The following is a 19,854-nucleotide window of genomic DNA, read 5'->3' on the forward strand; positions in this document are numbered from 1 at the left end:
CTCATTACCTCCCTTTCCTGTTCCAGTGGCATACGGTTCGCGGGAAGAACGACTGCCGGAAAGCCTCCGTGCGCGCTCGAATCTCTCGAATTTTACATTCGTGATCTCTTCGGGAGGTACAAGGAGGGGGAAGCAATATATTCGATACCTCATCCAGAAACGCACCCTCTCGAAACCTGGACAGCAAGCTATACCGCGATGCAGAGCGCCTCTCTTGCAGAATCTGCTACTTGAGTTTGCTAAACATCTCCGTAACGCTATCACGCTTACCAAATAACACTGTGACGAAACGCGCGGCTCCTCTTTGGATCTTCTCCATCTCCTCCGTCTGGTACGGATCCCACACTGATGAGCAATACTCAAGTATAGGTCGAACGAGTGTTTTGTAAGCCACCTCCGTTGTTGATGGACTACATTTTCTATGGACTCTCCCAATGAATCTCAGCCTGTTACCCGCCTTACCAACAATTAATTTTGTATGATCATTCCACTTCAAATCGTTCCCCACGCATACTTCCAGATATTTTACAGAAGTAACTGCTACCAATGTTTGTTCCGCTATCATATAATTATACAATAAAGGATCCTTCTTTCTATGTATTCGCAATACATTACATCTGTCTATGTTAAGGGTCAGTTGCCACTCCCTGCATCAAGTGCCTATCCGCTGCAGATCTTCCTGAATTTCGCTGCAATTTTCTAATGCTGCAACTTCTCTGTATACTGCAGCATCATCCGCGAAAAGCCGCATGGAACTTCCGACACTATCTACTAGGCCATTTATATATATATTGTGAAGAGCAATGGTCCCATAACACACCCCTGTGGCACGCCAGAGGTTACTTTAACGTCTGTAGACGTCTCTCCATTGAGAACAACATGCTGTGTTCTGTTTGCTAAAAACTCTTCAATCCAGCCACACACCTGGTCTGATATTCCGTAGGCCTCCTACGTTTCCCGAAGACTTTTGATACCGTTTCTCACAAGCGACTATTAATCAAATTGCGTACATATGGAGTATTGTCTCAGTTGTGTGACTGGATTCGTGATTTCCTCTCAGAGACGTCACAGTTCGTAGTGATAGACGGTAAATCATCGAGTAGAACAGAAGTGATATCTGGCGTTCTGCAAGGTGGTGTCATAGGCTCTCTGCTGTTCCGCAAGGTAGTGTCATAGGCCCTCTGCTGTTCCTGATTTATATAAATGATCTAGGTGATAATCTGAGCAGGCCCCTTAGATTGTTAGCAGCTGACGCTGTAATTTATCGTGTAGTAAAATCATCAGACGATCAATTCCAATTACAAAATGATCTAGAGAGAATTTCTGTATGGTGCGAAAAGTGGCAATTAGCACTAAACAAAGAAAAGTGCGAGGCCATCCACATGGGTACTAAAAGAAATCCGATAAATTTTGGGTATAAGATAAATCGCACAAATCTAAGGGCTGTCAATTCGACTAAATACCTAGGAATTACAATTACGAGAAACTTAAATTGGAAAGACCACATAGGTAATATTGTGGGGAAGGCGAAACAAAGACTGCGCTTTGTTGACATAACACTTAGAAGATGCGACAAACCCACTAAAGAAACAGCCTACATTACACTTTTCCGTCCTCTGCTGGAATATTGCTGCACGGTGTGGGATCCTTACCAGGTAGCATTTACGGAGGACATCGAAAAAGTGCAAAGAAGGGCAGCTCGTTTCGTGTTATCGCGCAATAGGGGTGAGAGTGTCACTGATACGATACGCGAGTAGGGGTGGCAGTCACTGAAACAAAGGCGGTTTTCTTTGCGGCGAGATCTATTTATGAAATTTCAATCACCAACTCTCTCTTCCGAATGCGTAAATATTTTGTTAACACCCACCTACGTAGGGAGAAATGATCATCATTATAAAATAAGAGAAATCAGAGCTCGAACGGAAAGATTTAGGTGTTCCTTTTTCCCACGCGCCATTCGAGAGTGGAATGATAGAGAAGTAGTATGCAGATGGTTCGATGAACCCTCTGGCAGACATTTAAGTGTGAGTTGCAGAGTAACCATGTAGATGTAGATGTAGATGTGACTACATGAACTGTATACACAGAAGATGTGACACGTGATTCATAAATAAAGTGGTAGCGTCTTCGATTCATAATCAAAACGCCTTCAGCCCGGGTTCGAATCCTCCCGTGCTTAAATTTTGATTAGTAATCAGCATTGGCGGCCGAAGACTTCCGACATCAAAAGTCACCATCATTCTACTAACGGCCTGTCAAAGAGGGCGGAGGAGCGGACATAGGTTCAGGGCACTCTCTTGTCCTAGGGGTGGGAAACTGCCCCTAAACGTGGAAGAATCAGCAATGATCACCGGCATGAGGATACAGATGGCAATGGGAACCACTGCATCAAAGACACGTAACGTGTATCCACAGGACATGTGGCATGTAACTGAAGAAGTGTCATGATTATCTCTCCATTGGCAAAAGATTCTGGAACAGTCCCCAGTTCGGATCTCCAGGAGGGGACTGCCAAAGGGGAGGTTACCATGACGAAAAGATTGAATAATCAACGAAAGGATAACGTTCTACGAGTCGGGGCGTGGAAAGTCATAAGCTAGAACTTTGTAGGGAAACTAGAAAATCTGAAAAGGGAAATGCAAAGGCTCAATCTAGATATAATAGGGGTCAGTGAAGTGAAGTGGAAAGAAGACTAGAATCTCTGGTCAGATGAGTACAGGGTAACATCAACAGCAGCAGGAAATGGTATAACGGGAGTAGGATTCGTTATGAATAGGAAGGTAGGGCAGAGAGTGTGTTACTGTGGACAGTTCAGTGACAGGATTGTTCTTATCAGAATCGACAGCAAACCGACAACCATAGTTCAGGTATACATGCCGACGTCGCAAGCTGAAGATGAAGAGATAGAGAAAGTGTAAGAGGATATTGAAAGGGTAATACGGTATGTAAAGGGGGATGAGAAACTAATAGTGATGGGGGACTGGAATGCAGTTGAAAGAGAAGGAGTAGAAGAAAAGGTTACAGGAGAATACGGACTTGGAACAAGGAATGAGAGAGGAGAAAGACTAATTACGTTCTGCAACAAGTTTCAGCTAGTAATAGCGAATGCTCTGTTCCCGAATCACAAGAGGAGGAGGTATACTTGGAAAAGGCCGGGTGATACGGGAAAATTTCATTTAGATTGGATCATGATCAGACAGAGATTCCGAAATCAGATACTGGATTGTAAGGTGTTTCCAGGAGCAGAAATCAGGAAGAATCAATACGCAAAGAAGTGGGATACGGAAGTATTAAGGGATGACGAGATACGGTTGAAGTTCTCTAAGGCTATAGATACAGCTATAATGAATAGCTCAGTAGGCAGTAGAATTGTCTCTAAAAAGGGTCATCACAGAAGGTAGCAAGGAAAACATAGGTACAAAAATGTAATTGCGAAGAAACCAAGGGTAACAGAAGAAATACTTCAACTGATCGATGAAAGGAGGAAGTACAAAAATGTTCCGGGGGACTCAGCAATACAGAAATACAAGTCGGTGAGGAATGAAATAAACAGGAAGTGCAAGGAACGAAATGGCTGGAGGTAAAATGTGAAGAAATCGAAAAAGAAATGATTGTCGGAAGGACAGACTCAGCATACAGGAAAGTCAAAACAACCTTCGGTATCATTAAAAGCAAGTGTGGTAACATCAAGAGTGCAACGGGAATTCCACTGTTAAATGCAGAGGAGAGGGCGGATAGGTGGAAAGAATACCTTGAAAGACTCTATGAGGGGGAAGATTTGTCTGATGTGATAGAAGAAGAAACAGGAGACGATTTAGAAGAGATAGGGGATCCAGTATTAGAATCAGAATTTAAGAGAGCTTTGGAGGACTTAAGGTGAAATAAGGAAGAAGGGATAGATAACATTCCATCAGTATTTCTAAAATCATTGGGGGAAGTGGCAACAAAACGACTATTCACGTTGGTGTGTAGAATGTGTGAGTCTGGTGACATACTTTCTGACTTTCGGAAAAGCATTATCCACACAATTCCAATGACAGCAAGAGCTGACAAGTGCGAGAATTAACGCACAATCAGCTTAACAGCTCATGCATCCAAGTTGCTTACAAGAATAATATACAGAAGAATGGAAAAGAAAATTGAGGATGCTCTAGATGACGATCAGTTTGGCTTTAGGAAAGGTAAAGGCACTAGAGAGGCAATTCTGACGTTGCGGTTAATAGTGGAAGCAAGACTAAAGATAAATAAAGACACGTTCATAGGATTTGTCGACTTAAAAAAAGCTTTAGACAATGTAAAATGGTGCAAGATGTTCGAAATTCTGAAAAAAGTAGGGATAAGCTATAGGGAGAACGGGTCATATACAATACGTACAACAGCCAAGAGAGAATAAAAAGAGTGGACGACCAAGAACGAAGTGCTCGTATTAAAAAGGGTGTAAGAGAAAGATGTAGTCTACCGCCCCTACTGTTCAGTACACAGAGGAAGCAATGATGGAAACAAAAGAAAGGTTCAGGAGTGGAATTAAAATTCAAGATGAAAGGATATCAGTGATACGATTCGCTGATGACATTGCTATCCTGAGTGAAAGTGAAGAAGAATTAAATGATCTGCTGAACGGAATGAACAGTCTAATGAGTAGAGAGTAGAGTCTAACAAGAGTAAATCGAACGAAGACGGAGGTAATGAGAAGTAGTAGAAATGACAACGAAAAACATAGCACCAGGATTGATGGCTACGAAGTAGATGAAGTTAAGGAATTCTGCTACCTAGGCAGTAAAATAACAATGACGGACGGAGGAAGGAGGACGTCAAAAGCAGACTAACAATGGCAAAAAGGGCATTCCTGGCCAAGAGAAGTTTACTAATATCAAATATGGGCCTTAATTTGAGTAAGAAGTTTCTGAGAATGTACGTCTGGAGTACAGCATTGTATGGTAGTGAAACATGGACGGTGGAAAAACCGGAACAGAAGAAAATCGAAGCATTCCTAGTATTTCGGGATCCTTGTCCTGTTCTTTGCCTATGTTTTTCAGTGCTGTCCTAATGTAGTTTTCGAAAGGTACTTGTTTCATATAGTACATTGTAAACTGATCTTCTGCTGCTTCCAAACCTATGTTACTGGATGCACCCTGTGGACATCGTGATAAAGCATCTGCTAATACATTCGCTGGTCCTGGTATGTGTGTAATAGTGAAGTCAAATTCTTGTAGTATTAACACCCATCTGGCTAACCTCCCATGAGTTGGTTTGGGGGATAACAGAAATTCTAATGCTTTGTGGTCAGTGTATACTTTTGTTTTTCTTCTGAATAGGAAGTATCGAAAACGTTGGAAGCCCCATACAATGGCCAATGCTTGCAGCTCCGTGACTAAATAGTTTTTCTCGCTTTTTGCGAGTACCCGACTGGCAAATGCAATTGTTCTATATGATCTTAGCCCTGCCTGTTCGTATTCTTGGAATAAAACAACTCCTAAACCTGTTTTCGCCCTATCAGTGGCCATACAAAAATTTTGTGTTAGATCAGGATGTGCTAAAATCGGTGCTGTTGTTAGTGCGTTTTTCACCTTTAAAAATTCTTCATTGGCTTGTTGATCCCATACCCATGGCGTGTTTTTTCCAGTCAATGCACATAGGCGTGGTGTTGCGAGAGAGTCGATCCAAATAAATTTTTTATAGAGTCCGGTGAGACCTAGAAATCCTCTGAGAGTTTTCTTATTATATGGAGTACAGAATTCTTTGATTGCCGTTAGTTTTTCTGGGTCGGACATTACCACTTTCTCTGAAATTATGTGTCCTAGAAATTTGACCTCTCGCCTTCCAAATTTGGATTTTGTTATATTTACTGTGACCCCATGCTCTTTCATGATCTGTAAAAACTGATTTAATGTGTCGTTGTGATGTTCCCAAGAGGGTTCTGCTATAATCACATCATCAACATAACAAGTAATTTTTTGTAAAATTTCAGGACTGAGTATAGTATTAAATACCCTAATAAACGCTGCTGATGATATGTTTAAACCAAATGGCAATCGTTTAAACTGGTAACATCTACCGAATACGATAAATGCTGTAAATTTTCTACATTCTGGGGCCAATTCTATTTGCAAGAAACTACTCCGTAAATCAATTGATGAAAATATCTTAGCACAACGTAAGTTTTGTATCAATTCCTCTAATTTTTCTGGGCGATCTGTCTCAGTGATTAAGATTGTGTTGATCTGTCTGGAATCAAGCACTAACCTGATGCTCCCATCTAGTTTTTGTACAATATGGAGCGGGCTGGTATATGTGGAGGTAGCTGGTTCAATAATATCGTCATCTAACATTTTAGATATCTCCTGGAATACTTTATTCCTGTAGTTTAATGGCACTCTAAATAGTTTGTGCTGTTTTACTTCAAACTTGTACTGAAAGTGCTTTATACTGCCAGTCTTAGGTAAAAATACCTCTGCTTTATCTCGTAAAATACCCTCGAATTCTCTTTTACTGTGTTCAGAAATACCTTGAACTTCTTGCAATTTTTCGTCGATTTCTTTATGGACTTCTAAAATGAGTTGAGGCGATTCCACCTTTTGTGCATACCATTCTAATTCTTCATCCTCTTTATCTCGTATCATAATTGTTTGTTTATGACTGGTATTTCTTCTAATTTTAGCTTTTTCTCAAAGAGAAGTGTGACATTCCCGAATGTTACGCTACCTTTCCCCATACCTATTATCGCTCGTCTCTCATTTAAAAAATCTGCACCTATAATCAAATCTACAGTTAGTTTAGGTATAATCACGAAGTTGGCTTCGATCTTTTGACCTTGACACGAGAGAGTTAACCTTGTTTGTCTCGTAACTTCCGCAGCATTGTTTCTAATAGGACCTCTTACTTTAATCTTACATGTTTTCAGAACTGGCAATTCCTCATTGGCATTACACTGCATGGATAAATTTTCTGAGATCGCAGTCAGTTCACTTCCGCTATCAATTACAATATCGGCTTGGATATGCTTTACCATGGCCTTCACAATTGGTTGAATTTGAAAGGGTTGGTTCTGTTCTTCTTCTTCTTGCATCAACGAATCCTCCACTGAATCATACATGAGTCTTTTTAGGAATTTCCCTTGTGAATTCGAACTTTCTGTAGGATAAGCTTCGACTGCTACTTCTCTCTCTTTTATTTCCTCTTCTCTATTTCTTCCTTCATTTACGCTTTCTTCAACATCCTCTACTTTTTCCTCATCCTCGTCTATCTTCTCCTTCTTCGTCGCTACTTCCACATAATCGTATCTAAATGCTTTAATTATCGCTTCATAGCTTCCTTCATTATATACGTTGGGTTGTGTGCCCTCTAGTAACTTATTTTCAACTTCTGTCGACTGCGATTTATCCTCATTGTATTCGCTTTCTCTGGTTTCCATCTCAAATAGCTCTGCAATACTCATTACTTCGTCCTTTCCTCCTACATTTGTTGTGCATGCCTCTGGTAATTCATCTTCCTCGTCAGTATTCTCCCAATTAATTTCGTCCCAACACGATATTGTTATTTTCTTGTCTTCGTTTTCATCTGGTCCCTGCGGATTTGTTTCTTCCTTCTTCTCTTCTCGTGATAAGATTTTTTCTTCTCTGTTCAAGGTGCTGCATTTGTCCTGGGTCGGTGCGTCATTCTCTTTGGCATGGGCGCTTAGCTGTCAATTCGAACATTTATCGGGGTTAGGTGGTCTTACCTCCACCTCTTCTATCTGTATTCTCTTTTCTTGTTCAGCTTGTTGATGGTGGTTTCTTTGTTGATAATCTGTCGGTCTATTGGTTCTCCAGTACCCGTTCCGGTTGTCGTTATTCCCTCTGTAATAGTTGTTGCCGCTCCTGGGTGAATTATAGTTATTGCCACATGCTCTTCTAAATCCATAACCGGTTCTTTGTTGAAATCTATTGTCGTTTCTTGTTGCGAAGTTATCACATGGTTCGTAATTATTGTTTCTTCGTACTGTGTCTTGTGGATTCCGCTGCTTTTTGCTTTCGTTTTCACGTGCGCTTCGTCTTTTTCTTGCGTCATCCTCCGAAAATATGAACTCTAGTTCCCTTAGAATTCCTTCAAATGCTTCGACGTCATTGCCTCCGCAACCTACTAATGACTGCTGGTATTTCAATGGTAGCTTCATCGCGTATAATTTAATCAACTCTCCGTCACTGTATGGTACATCTAAGCATTGATTTTTCTTTGCCATTAATTCGAAAAATCTCACGGGACTCTTCTCTCCTGAATTTTCAAAATATGGGTTCTGTAATAATTCGTACTTCACTCTGTTCTGTGCTTCGCTGGACCAATATTGAGAGAAACTTCTCTCTGAAATCTTCGTACGATCGGCATGTCACTGCAACATTCTGCATGGTTTCTGCGACTGTTCCTGACATGAGTGCACATATAAAGTCTAATTTGTGTGCTAGCGTCCAATGTTCTGGTAATCCTACTCGGAATTGATCAATAAGAGTTCGTGGATGTAATGAGTTTCCTTCTCGAAAGTGTTGAAATTTTCTGACTGTGAGGAAATGATCGTTGTCGTACTTCGTCATAGTTCCATATGAAATTCGCGATTCTTCGTCATTTTTGTTTCTGATCATTTCTCCCGTCGATCTTTCCGGTTGTGGTAGATCCATTGGATATTGTCCACTGTAACTTTCGCCTACCCTTGCGTAGTATCGTTGGAGTGGTACGCAATAATTTTCTTCCATCGGTTGTGAGCGTGTAGCTGAATGCATTGCACTGTACTCTTCGCGACCTGGCTTTCCATTGTCACGTATTGGTTGGGTATCTTGTCTGGCTAACCTTGCTGCTTCATTGCACGATCCAAACTGTCTTGAAACATACATTTGTGGTTCCGCATGTGTTTGTGATGACGTTCATCAAGAATTTCGAAACGTGTTTGTTGCTGTGCAGGCTGTCTGATTTCACGTATGTTACTTTCCGCCTGTGATTGGAATCGCAAATGCGTAATATCTTCGTTAATTGCTTGTTTTTCCGGTGCTGTTACAGATACGGATGTGGTTGCAGACTCTGTGCTTGTTCGATCCTGTTCGCTACGCTCTTCAATGGTTTGCAACAACTCTGTTCGCAATTTCTGAAATTGTCGCTTCGTTTGCGCTTCTATTTTGACTAAGCGGTTATCATATCTTTTCAGCGCTGCTTTTGTGATACGTTTGTGTAACACACTGGTTTCATCTTCACGCGCTGTACCTGCTGCTTGTCTAGTAATTACGTTTATCTGTTTCTCTAGTTTGTTGACCTCTCCCTGGGTGTTGTTACGTAATGTTTAGATCTCGTCCTGAGTGTCATTACGCAATGTTTGTACGTCCACTTGTACCTTGTCAATGTCTGTTCTCAATTGATTGTAACTTGTTATTAAGTTTCCTATCACTTCTCTAGATTCTTTTGCCTCGTCTTCAATATGACTTAGGTGTAACTGAATTTTTTTGTTTTGTTCTTTAATCGCACGCATTTGTCTCGTGGTTTCTGCATTTTGTTTCGTCATTTCTGCATTCTGAATTTTAATTTGGTTCGCAGTTTCTTTATTTTGTCTTGTCATGGTTTCCGTGATTAATTGTAATAATTCTGCCAGATTGGTGGGTCCTATTGCGTTTTCTTCCAACGTCCTACGCTCTGTGTTTTCGCCCAAGTGTTGGTTCGCAACCGATTGCATTGAACTGTGCTGTGACACGTTTCTGCTCGCATTCCTTGTACTCTGTGGTGAGGGAGCTCTGATTACTTGTACTAGGGGGTATACGTATTCAAGACGCAAGTTAGAATCCTCGTCGACTGTCTCTCTACTTTCCTGCTCCTCTGTCGTATGCTGACGTACATTATCCTCGTTATGGTGCGTTATATGTCCTATTTCTCGCGATACTGCATCGTCTGTTGCACTGTCCTCTATTCTCTGTCCATTGTCATGCTGGGTCTCTACCTCAATTCGGTCAAGGTCTCGATCTGCCATTGCTAATCTTTCCGAATCCCTTATTTTCTGTTTTAAAAGCAATTCACGCGCCCTACTTCGCATCAAGATGCGCTCATACGATCTCACGCGTTTCATAAACTTTTTGTTCACACGACTTGACACTACCAAGACTGACAATCCATTCACTTACTTGTTGGGTCAGAACCAACTTGTCAACGATGTATCCGCCACCTGCGCGCTTGCATTGGAGAGAAAACTTAATTCTAACAATATTAAAATTCATAACTTAATTATGCTATTGTCTCTGCTAAAATGTCTATCTATTGAATACTTTATTACTATCTATCGCTGCAATTACTGTTTTCGACTATTTATAACGTTCAACAAAATTTTTTTTTTATTACGAAAATTTTTCAACAGTATATTTTTCTGACCTAGTTAGGCATGTGGTCAACCTTCAATCATGGTGTTATACCATTCTGGCAGGGTCGCCATTTTCTAACATTCTGCATGGTGTCTGTTTGTTCTATATCGTGTCTCCCTACCACTTTCGCGCAACGGCGCTCTGAGTGTGTTTTTTAGGGAATTGACTAGTTTGAACCTGGGACCTGTTGCTGGTAAGGAGACGTCAGACCACACATGACATGTAAAATTCAGAAGAGTTCAGTGAGACTAGCGATGATATAACCAAATACTTAATGATTTCAGCGTCAGCTCCACTGCACTCCCTGTAAAAGAATCTTAATACTAACTAAATTTAGTGGAAGGGGTTCAAGGCTTTCCTATTTTTAGTTAGCTGGTAAAATAACGTCGATAAAGCAGTTAAGTTTACCATTGGAAATTTTATTCTACTCATAAAATATTGTTTATAAATTGCATTATTGATAAAAGGAAATGTTTTAACACAGGATGGTAAAAACCGACTGCGTTCAACAAAAATGTGAACGAATATTCCCTGAATGGGTTTCCAAGTTCTACAATGGGTCAAAGGATGACCTATGCCATATCACATCTATAATCTAGGTTTAAATTAAGTTTCACATAAGAGAAAACTATCAAAATGGTCTACAGTGACCCTTAATTATCTTTAATTACTTATCTAACTTGTCGTAAATTACAGTGGCTGATGTGGCTTCTCAATAACTATATAACAGAAAAATCATCGCGTTTCAGATTTTTACTTCAAATGGCAAATGTGAACACCATGAGCTTTAATTGACGATCGACACTAGTATTACGCAAAAAGGGGATGTAACAGATGTGACTTCTGCAGTTCTGAGTGAAGCCTTATGCGCTCAAAAATGTGGCATCGCATGCGTTCATTACCTTGTCGGTGTTCGTCAGGGGGCGGCGGGCAGCACAGCTCTGCTCACCTCACCGTCTCGGAAGCAACTCTGCTCTAACTTCTCCTTACTAGAATTTACCGAAGTTGGTTTAAAAAAACTATCTGGCTATGTTTTCATCTGACCAATCAGGATCTCAATGTTAACGTTAAGCTCCGCCTACAAAAATTCTGTCTATCCAATGAGAAACGTTATACTTTTCGTGGTGGGGCAATGTTTTTAAAGTTTGCAACGTAACAGAGACGCGAAAAAGTCTCGTGCTAAAACTTGCGGGTGGTGTGTGGTTCTAGCGGTTAGCTGGCGACGTGGGTGTCCGTCCCTTATGGTAGGGCCTTCCAGCTTAACACGGTTCTGCTCTCGGCTTCTGTTCTCGTTTCTCCCCTCGGAACTGTGTCTGTCACACGGTGGGAAGGTATGACATGCATTTAGGCCTTCTTGTGTTAGTCTGTGGTATTCCAGTTGCTCACTCGTTACTCGTATTACTTTGGTTAATTTAATGTCACGATTTATTCGGAGCTATGTGACATACTACTGGATTTTCTTATCATGTCAGGGTTTTCATGGAAGGTGTTGGATTTGCCTGACACCTTACAAGATCCACAAAAAAGAGGATCCACCTGGATGTGGAACATGTCAGATAAACACATTACAAAATGTAATTAGAAAAACTTGAGTTTCATTAATTTTAATGATCCTCTGTCAATAAACAGTAACATTACGTACATGAATTAAAATTAAACTTCTAATATTTACAAATTTAATACTTACATCTGCTTTCATTAAATCCATCATTCACACAGTAGCTAGTTACTTGGCTATTACAACCAAGTATTGTCAAAAATTAAAGTATAATAAATATTCATTAAAATGGTCTACTGCACTTGTTGAGAAATTCATGGATGGAACAGAAGGAGTTGGTCACCAAAAATTCTTTTAAATGATGTTTAAATTGTGCCTTGTCTGAAACTAAACTCTTAATGGTTGCTGGTAGCTTATTGAAAATATGCGTTGCTGAATACTGGACTCCTTTCCGGGCAAGAGTAAGTGATCTTAAATCTTTATGTATATTGATCTTATTCTTGGTATTGATACTGTGTACTAAGCAGTTAGTTGGAAAAAGAGGAGTATTATTTACAAAAAAGTGGTTCAAATGGCTCTGAGCACTATGGGACTTAACATCTGTGGTCATCAGTCCCCTAGAACTTAGAACTACTTAAACCTAACTAACCTAAGGACATCACACACATCCATGCCCGAGGCAGGATTCGAACCTGCGACCGTAGCAGTCGCACGGTTCCGGACTGAGCGCCTAGAACCGCTAGACCACCGCGGCCGGCCGTATTATTTACAACAAACTTCATTAAGCAATAAATATACTGAGAAGCTGTGGTTATTGTGCTCAATTCTTTGAATAGGTTTCGACATGATATTCTTGGATTTACACTACACATTACTCTTATTATACACTTCTGTACTCTAAAAATTTTTTCTCGGTTTGTGGAGTTACCCCAAAATATGATACCATATGACATAATGGAGTGAAAATAAGCAAAACGTGCCAGGTTTTTTTTATATTTATGCCTACTTTCTCTGACATCATTCGCATTGCAAACACAGACTTGTTTAGGCGCTTTAGAAGTTCGTGAGTATGTCGCTCCCAACTGTATTTGTTATCAAGTTGTAATCCCAAGAATTTTACATTCTCAACTTCTCCTATTTCCATGTGATTATATTTTATACACACACTAAAAGGAAATCTCTTGGAAGTTCTGAACTCCATATAGTGGGTCTTCTCAAAGTTTAATTACAGTGGATTGGCCATGAACGACTTATTAATGTCAGTAAAAATTTGATTAGCTGCCCTCACGTTCGTACGCAGTCCTACATCGGCTCACTGTCACAGCAAAATACCCCACAATATCGGCATTGCACTAATTGACCAGCCGGACATATGGAGATACAGAATGAGATAACTTTGAAACGCTGCCAGGCGTGCTATCCCACACGAGTTGAGATATTAACAATGATCTACTCATGGAACGGTGATGCCCCAGGCTGGCTACTGCAAATCTCTGACCAACAGTCATTTATGTAAATGAGGAACAGCAGAGGGCCTATGGCACTACCTTGCGGAACGCCAGATATCACTTATGTTCTACTCGATGATTTACCGTCTGCCATTACGAACTGTGACCTCTCTGAGAGGAAATCACGAATCCAGTTACACAAATGAGACGATACTCCATATGCAATCAATTTGATTAATAGTCGCCGTTCCTCACAAGCGACTTTTAATCAAATTGAGTGCATATGGAGTATCGTCTCAGTTGTGTGACTGGATTCATGATTTCCTCTCAGAGAGGTCACAGTTCGTAATGATAGACAGTAAATAATCGCGTAGAACAGAAGTGATATCTGGCGTTCCGCAAGGTAGTGTAATAGGTCCTCTGCTGTTCCTGATTTACATAATGATCTAGGTGATAATCTGAGCAGACCCCTTCGATTGTTTGCAGATGACGCTGCAATTTACCGTCTAATAAAATCATCAGGCAATCAACTCCAATTACAAAATGACTTAGAGAGAATTTCTGTATGGTGCGAAAAGTGGCAATTGGCACTAAACAAAGAAACGTGCGAGGTCATCTACATGGATACTAAAAGAAATCCGATAAATTTTGGGTATAGGATAAATCGCACAAATCTAAGGGCTATCAATTCGACTAAACACCTAAAAATTACAATTACGAGCAACTTAAATTGGAAAGACCATATAGATTATATCAGGGGGAAGGCGAAACAAAGACTGCGCTTTTTTGGCATAACTCTTAGAAGATGCGCCAAACCCACTAACGAAACAGCCTACTTTACACTTGTCCGCCCTCTGCTGGAATATTGCTGCGCGGTGTGGGATCCTTACCGGGTAGCATTTACGAAGGACATCGAAAAGGTGCAAAGAAGGGCAGTTCGTTTCGTGTTATTGCGCAATAGGGGTGAGAGTGTCACTGATATGATACGCGAGTTGGGATGGCAGTTACTGAAACAAAGGCGGTTTCCTTTGCAGCGAGATCTATTTACGAAATTTCAATTACCAACAATGCTTAAATATTTTATTGACACCCTTCTACGTAGGGAGAAATGATCATCATAATAAAATAAGAGAAATCATAGCTCGAACGGAAAGATTTAGGTGTTCCTTTTTCCCATGCTCCATTCGAGAGTGGAATGGTAGAGAATTAGTATGAAAATGGTTCCATGAACTCTCTGTCAGGCACTTAAGTGTGAATTGTAGATTAACGATGTAGATGTAGATGTAGGCTATACAAGATGTTGTAGGGAGAGCACTACTTGTCGGATGGCAGGATCACGTGTGAAAGGGCTTGTAACCTCCCCCTCACTTATCGACCTTAATGACAGTGAAAAATTAGACCGTGTGTACCTAATGGAAATTTGGGAAAAGCAATTGTCACCCAAGTTAATCTGTCGGTAAAGAGGAAGGAAAGGGTTACATCTAAATGAAAGGAAAAATTCAAATGAAATTGGTGGAAATTAATTTTGAAAAAGGGTAAAGTTGATAAAGAAAGTAAATGTGCGGTCGTTACGTTAACAATTAACTGGCGTTAATTAGATATTTGAGATTTGGGGAAACTTATGGTCGCCAGTCCTATGGACATCTACTATAATAACTGAAAAAGAAAGGTTAATGCACATATAATTAGCACTAAAAGCGTGGCAACTTAAGGTTGACACGTTTAGTGTGAAAACTGTGTGTTTCTCAGAAGTAATAAATTTCGCTACACTCTGACGTAGTTTAGTAAAAGAATTAATAACACCAGAAAATTTAAAGTTAATTTAGTGTCTGAAATTAACAGTGAACTTTGTTTCTGAAGTACTACAAAATTAAATAAAATAATGTTAGTCTTGGGCTACCTCAACAATCAACCCAAAAGCAAATTGAATCTGTACAATTTAGAATAAGAGATTTAACTGTGAACTTGAATTAAATGATTTTGAAAAATTAACAATAGTAAAATTTAGTCCGTACCAAGCTGAGCTGCAGTCACAGGTAAGCTAAAATATGGCAACAAAACTCGCACTCTTAATTTTGTGCTTGGGTAATCTAAATATAGTTCTGTTTACTTTAACTGAACTTTGAAATTATAGCAGTGGAATGGAATGATATTTCTTTAATGGTGGCGGTTGAATTTCAACGACGCACGGGTTCATTTCGGAAAAGGAAGGGACCCTGCTTGGTAATGCAGTTGGGACAATGAGCAACAAAGGTTGTAAGGTGTATGCTTCGCCGGCGATGGGCGAAGCATGACAGAATCTCTGACCTGAGAGTAGTTTATTTGTTAGTTGTTGCTTGTCGCGAGTCTGCGCTAGTCTGCGCGAGTCGACAGTAGTAGTCGTTCGGATACAGTAGCGAGCGGACAGTAGTAGTCTGCGGGAGTCGGCATGCGTCGGCTGTGTGCTGTGCTCGCGACTCTGGTCAGGACTCTGGACGATGAATATTGCTGTAGAAGGTAAAGAAGCAGCATTGCGCATATCTAATAATGTATGTTAACCGTAATTAATTTGTTCAAAAAATGCCCCAATAATAGTTTTTTTTATAAAGTAAATCTTTTAAAGAAGAACATTCATTTCAATTTAAAGAATATATATATATATATATATATATATATATATATATATATATATATATATATACGCCAGCATTGCACGAAGCTGCGTCGAAGAATGTATAATTAAGAGCAGATATAGATGCAGTTTTTATTGAGGTAAGAATTTTTGCTTTTTTTTTCAGAATACAGGACCGAAGGTCAGCGCTGATGTCCTTATAAAATTTACCAGATATTATTATTTCAGTTAGGAGGTTACATTTGATTCATGGTTCATTATTTAATCAATATTATTGTGAGGTTTATGGTCAATTATCATTTTTTAATTTTTGTGGGGAGGTTACGCTTGGCTCCATTTTGCATTATTATTTAACAATATTTCGTGCGGGGAGGCTACAAGGTTCATGCTAAGTTGCTGTATTTCAGTGCTGCAAATGGAACAGTTTGAAAAGCTGAGGTCTGCCATACAGTTCTAAAACTTTACGTTCCTTCAGTCTTCCTTGTTGGTTGATTGAAGGTTTGAAGCCGTCGATCGAGGAGGTGGCGACAATCACTTATTGTCGGCCGTCGCTGTTGCAGAAGCTGAATGTTGGCGCGCCTTCTTCTCGGCACGGTCACCAGGCGAAACGGGCTCTTGATGTGTGCCAGCTAATGTTTCCCGTCCGCGACACCGTGCCAGAAACTATCATAGCAAGTCGAGCGCAATTACATGCTGCCAAACCCCGAAAGCACGGCAACTCACGGGAGCGTCACTCAAAACACTTGCTCCACCGCCCTACTCCAGCCAAACTCTGCTCTGCCCGCGCTCCACGCGGCATAGTTAACACTACCCGAGATCCTAAACACTTTGGTTCTTCACAAGACCTATCGATGTAATCGTTCGATAGCATAGTTTTCCCTAGGCAAGACCCAGCGTAAAAATACAAATAATATTAAAAAAAAAACAACTATACATCGACATAAATGCATAAATAAATAAATATATATATATATATATATATATATATATATATATATATATATATATATATATATATAAACTGTAAAAAATTCCATTTCGGTTGTCAGAAAATTTGAATAATGATGGCTCAATGGGGATTTGAATTGGTGTCCTCCGCCGACGTACCTGTGCAGCTCGCTGGATGCGACTGGGACGTGGTAGCACAGTCGTGTCGAAACACCCTCGGAGACTACGACAACAATCATGTATTGAGCCGGCTTGGTTTGTAACCCACTTTGTGCCTCTGCTTGCCTTTCACAGACAGCAGCGCCACTCCCTTTGAGCCTTATTCACCTTACAACGCTCGCCCGGGTGTTTCCCTCCCCGTAAGATGGAATTCCTGCTGAAAGGATGTCGTTTCGCCGCGATCGAGGAGTGCGGGCCTTTCCCGTGGGAAGTCTGTTCCCGCGGGCGGCCCTCGGCGTGAGCAGGGGAGATTCACCCGGCTACGCTTGGGAGCTGTTCCGCTCTGACGTGGTGTAATACGGGCAGAGGCCCGGCGCCTGCAGCACAACACGCGGGATGCAGGGCCGTGCGGCTCAGCGCCGCCAGGCTCGGAATGGAATAAAGAGAAGGCGCGCGACGCCTTGCTCGCTCTCCAGTTACAGCGCAGCGTGGTCGACTGAAATTCACTAATCGACGAAAACGGGATCAATGAACTGAATAAACGTATTGAACGGGAACGTCAGTTCTGATGTTTTGCGAAATATTGTTTATCTGATCATGAAGGGGCTTTCGGTTTTTAGCCCATCGTCAGGTGTCAAATGTATTTCGCAGCCACAGACAACACAACGTGCGACTTACCTAGCTATTACCCGCACAAATACTGAATGTACCTGAAATATAGAGGTTTTACAAAGGAAAGTACCACATTTTCATGCCATGCACAAATCGTTACATTTAACTGAAGATTAATTTTAATAATAGGTGAGAAGTAAATATAAAAATTATTGCTGAATAAGGAGTTGCTCTAGGCTGGCGACTGCTGGTGAAAGAGTAACTGCCTCTCGTGAAAGTGGGCTGATGACGGGGTGAATGAGAAGTGAAGTAAGTTGGGTAGTAGGAGATTGATGTGGGTTTTATGGGAGGACTGGAGAATGAGTTTTTTAGCCCATCGTCAGGTGTCAAATGTATTTTGCAGCCACAGACAACACAACGTGCGACTTACCTAGCTATTACCCGCTGAATGTACATGAGATACAGAGTTTTTACAAAGGAAAGTATCAAATTTTTTATGTCATCCACAAATCGTTACATTTAACTAAAGATTAATTTTAATAATAGGTGAGAAGCAAATATAAAATTTATTGATGAATACGGAGTTATTCTTGGTTGGTGACTGCTGGTGGAAGAATAGCTGCGTCTCGTGAAAGTGGACTGATGACGGGGTGAAGTAATATGGATAGTAGGAGATTGATGTAGGTTTTATGGCAGGATTGGAGAATGAGTTGGTTCGGTTTCTATCGGGGGATTAGATTTGCAATGAGAATTGGAGGAGTAACAGACCTTTGATATGTGGAGGTGATTGGAAAGGAAGGTACTATAGCTGGTAGGAAGGACAATTTTCTGCACGGATTTCTGGATCAAAAAGGGGGAACTGGCCGTAATCACCTGGGAACAAAATAAGAAGTGTGTGGAGATAAAGAGAAGGAGATATATCCTTTTAGAGGCACAATAGGGTCCAGGTTCAATGAGAAGTGTGGAGACGATATGACTTTCCGAGATTTTTAGGCGTTCCTGACATATTTTAGAAATCAGAGGAGAGGCGATAAAGGAGATGAATAAGGAAGGCGAGGGAGAGAGCATGATATTCAAGAATTTCAAAGTTCGCAAAAATTTGGCTGTGGAAAACCAGGCAACGTTAGCAATGGTAAGAATGGTTAGACAACGCTCTATTGGCGTGAATCACGGTGGAGGGATATATGTAGTAGCAGACTTTACGTCACATTCCACAGGTTTTATGGCGTTCTTAAATTAGTTCTACTGGCTTGCACAGTTCCCAGTTTCACACAAGGCCCTCAGGAAGAGATTCAGAAAAATTACCGTTTTGAAAAGAAAGTAATAAAATAAGCGATCGAGATAAAAACGGTGGACTCCAGCTAAACACGGCTTGAGACCCGACAATCGGAAGGTTGAAGCGGGCTCGTCGGACACACAACGAGAACATTGCCTTATATGGCGCTGGAGCCAACACCAGTGACGTCACAAAAGGCAATGCTGCTATATAAGGACGGTAACAGCAGCCAAAAGACAGTCACCGCTTGACAATGGCTGAGGAGTACTCAGCCGAAAGCCTTTTGGATTCTAAACAACTTGGCGAAACCATGCATTCGTTTACACTTTTCTATATTATTCCTATCATCAGAAGATTTATAAGAGGAAAGAATTCTGGCACGGGGGTCATCAGTTATGAGCTGCCATTCCTTTCAAAGCTATACTCAATTGTTCCAACCAAATTATGAACATGATTTATGCCCTGAAATACTCTCCCAGGAAATTAATATTGCCATTAATTATGCGATTTGGCTTCTGAATAGCAATAGGAGATGTAAAGTTTAGCGAAGTGCAGGCAGAGGAGTAAAGTTAGTAGGAAGTAACACAACTGAACATTGATCATAAACGTGAAATGTAAATCACGCACTACGAAGTTGGTTTGAAAAGTTCTCGGAACGGAATAGAAAAAAAGTACTTACATCACTGAAACATTTTTTTTTTCAATGCAGTCTCCTTGTGAATTAATGCACTTGGTCCAACGATGTTCCAGTGCCTTGATCCCATCTGGAAATGTGTTTCCTCCAGGCCTGCAAAATAGTTGTCAACTCCGGATATCAACTCTACATTTGAAGTGAATCTTCGTCCACCAAGAAAAATGTTCAGTTTCGGGAAGAGAGGGAAGTCTGACGGAGCCATATCAAGTGAATAAGGGGGTGTGGCAACTATTCATATCTTAGT

This window comes from Schistocerca serialis, chromosome 1, assembly GCF_023864345.2.
Source record: "Schistocerca serialis cubense isolate TAMUIC-IGC-003099 chromosome 1, iqSchSeri2.2, whole genome shotgun sequence".
Taxonomy (NCBI): domain Eukaryota; kingdom Metazoa; phylum Arthropoda; class Insecta; order Orthoptera; family Acrididae; genus Schistocerca; species Schistocerca serialis.